We start from the raw sequence: 2898 nt of genomic DNA on the forward strand, positions 1-2898 counted from the left end.
CTGAAGGGATTTTTGAGGTCTTCTAGTCCAATGTTCTCATTTTGCAGATGAATAAAACCAAGACTCAGAGAGATTAAGGGACTTAGGATCATAGATCTAGAGAGTATGGGACCTAAAAAACTATTTAGTCAATGTGTTTTCTCCATTACAAAAATATTTTTCTCAAATACATGTAAAAAACAATTTTTTTGATATTAAAAAAACCTTGCTTTCTATCTTAGTAACCATTCTAAGACTGAAGAGTGGCAAGGGATGGGCAATTGTGGTTAAGGGATTTTCCTAGTGCTCACATAGCTAGGAAGTGTCTAAGGTCATATTTGGAACCAACTCTAGAATCTTCCCAACTCTAAGACTGGACCTTTATCTACTGTGCTACCTGGTTGTCCCCTAATATATTTTTTAAAATGTTGAATTCCAAATTCTCTCCCTCATTCCCTCCCCTCCTGTCTCCTTGAGAAGGCAAGCAATTAATAAAGATTATACAAGACAGACCAAAAAAAAAAAGAAAGAAAACCAACAAGAAAAAAAGTTGAAAAAAGTATGCTCCATTCCATCTGCATTCAGACTCCACCAGTTCTTTCTTTGGAAGTAGATAGGACTTTTCATCAAAAGGCTTTTGGAATTGTCTTGGATCATTGTATACTGAGAATAACTAAGTCGTTCACAATTGATCTTAATGCAATATTGCTGTTACTGTGTAGAATGTTCTCCAGTTTCTGTTCATTTCATTTTGCATCAGTTCATATAAGTCTTCCCAAGATTTTGCTGATACCATTCCCCTCATCATTACTTACAGTATAACAATACTCCATCCTAATTATATGCCACAACTTGTTTACCCATTCCCCATTTGATGAAAGTGAAAGTCGTGGAGGTTGTGGAAATATGATGTGTGGAGTCTGTTGGCCAATCAAAAGATCTGGGAGAAGAGCTTAAATGAGGTTTGAAAGTCCAGTGTGGGAAGCTGGGAAGCTCACTGCTCTCTGTCCCTCTCTCTAGTCTCACTCTCTCTCAAGCCCTCCAGGAGGCTCTTATCTTTCTTACAATCTCTGGTAAGGGGTGATGTGGAAGGAATCCCACTTGATTGTAATTTAGGATATGATTCTCCTTTAAGTTAGGAATGTTGGAAACCTTATTTCACTCTTTCTTTCTCTTTACTAATAAATACTTCTAAATTTAGTGTATAGTCTCCAAGATTAATTTTTATTTATAACAAATGTTGGTGTCCTTTCCCCCTTTTACTTGATGAAGAAAACGAGACCCAGAGCAATAAAGACATTTTATGACTGTTACATAGCTGATGTTTTTAGAGGTCACACTCTGAGCCCCAACAGGATCTTATATTATGAGACCAGTACTTTCAAAGGACCATTGTCCCCAAGGAAGCCTTGTTGATAGCAACTTGGATGAAAGAGCCTTGCATTGGGACTTTGGACGATTTTGAGTGTTCCATCCTTTGTAAAGTAAAGGGGTTTTCCCTTACTCCAGCCTGTTGTCTCCTTTTAACCATGTTAACTTTTCTAAAAAATAAAAATTATTAAATGAAAAAAAAATAAAAATGAAAATGAGTAGTACTAGAATCCTCTGAAACAGCCACTCTGGGGAAAATTCCAGAAGCCCCACATTTGATTTTGGCTGTGAGATTATATGCTGGGGCTACTATACTACTTTGTTAGCTAGAGCCACAAAGTCACTTAACCCACCCTGGGTCTCAGCTTCCTCATCTGTAAGGAAAATGTTTGTAAACTTGAATGTGTTATAGAAGTATGAGCAGTTATTACTTGGGAGTCCACTGTCTGGTGATGGAAAATAGAACGAGAGTGTGCATATATGATGAATGTTAAAGTTAATTAGGTTTGTGGGCTACGGGGAAGGAGGAGGGAGGCAAGGGTGATGAGAATATTAAGCCAGTCTTGAAATGTGCTGGTTTTCCAAACTGTAAATAGCTGATAAATAAAAAGGAAATCCTTTCTTTTTAAGTCTTAAAAGAAATCCATAATAGGTTTTCCTCATAAACTGCAATTATTTTTAAACAGCACTAATGAATAATTTAAAAACCCACTGGGTTAAGCAAATTAGTTTTAAGTGTGGATTAATTGCTTTCTTTATAATATTCCATATTCATATTTTCTGAAGAATATGGACAGATATTTCATCTTCTTTAAAAATATTTTATAGTTTCTAAAATTTCCCTGATAAGTAATAAATGCAGATGCTCTTCTAACCTGAGATGGGGAAAGCCATTTCTCTTACGGTCCCTGCCATAAGCTGTGGAGCCAGGAGCCAGGAGGAGCATCTAAACATAACTTGGGTGTTTTTACCTTATTGGGTACACCAAGGAGTTCTAGTGTTGTGGGCTCTGCCAATGTTATCATTAGGATCTGATACCAAATGAAGCCAAAGGCAAACACTTTCGTATTGTGGTCAGGGCTACCATTCCATAGAATTTCATCATTCCCTGTTTCTGACAATCATGTAGAAGTTTCAGGAGGCCTGTTTCCAGCCATGGAACTTATCGCCAAGGGGTTCACATTCTGAGGTGATATGGATTCAGTTCCCTTATGGGATGAGAAGCCAGAAGAGCTCATGACTTGTTAGATGACAGCTTGGTAGCATAGTGTTTATAGTGTTAGACTTGAAGACAAGGAGACCTGAGTTTGAATCTCAGATCTTTTCTCTGGTAAAATCACTTAACCTATCTATGCCTTAATTTCCTCATATTTAAAAATGAAGTCACTGGACTCAATGTCTTCATTAATTTTAAAATTTAATTTATTTAAATTAAATTAAATTTTAATTTAATTTTTAAAATTTAAACCCTTAACTTCTGTGTATTGGCTCCTTGGTGGAAGAGTGGTAAGGGTGGGCCATGGGGGTCAAGTGACTTGTCCAGGGTCA

The sequence above is a fragment of the Gracilinanus agilis genome, chromosome 4 (genome assembly GCF_016433145.1).
Source record: "Gracilinanus agilis isolate LMUSP501 chromosome 4, AgileGrace, whole genome shotgun sequence".
Taxonomy (NCBI): Eukaryota; Metazoa; Chordata; class Mammalia; order Didelphimorphia; family Didelphidae; genus Gracilinanus; species Gracilinanus agilis.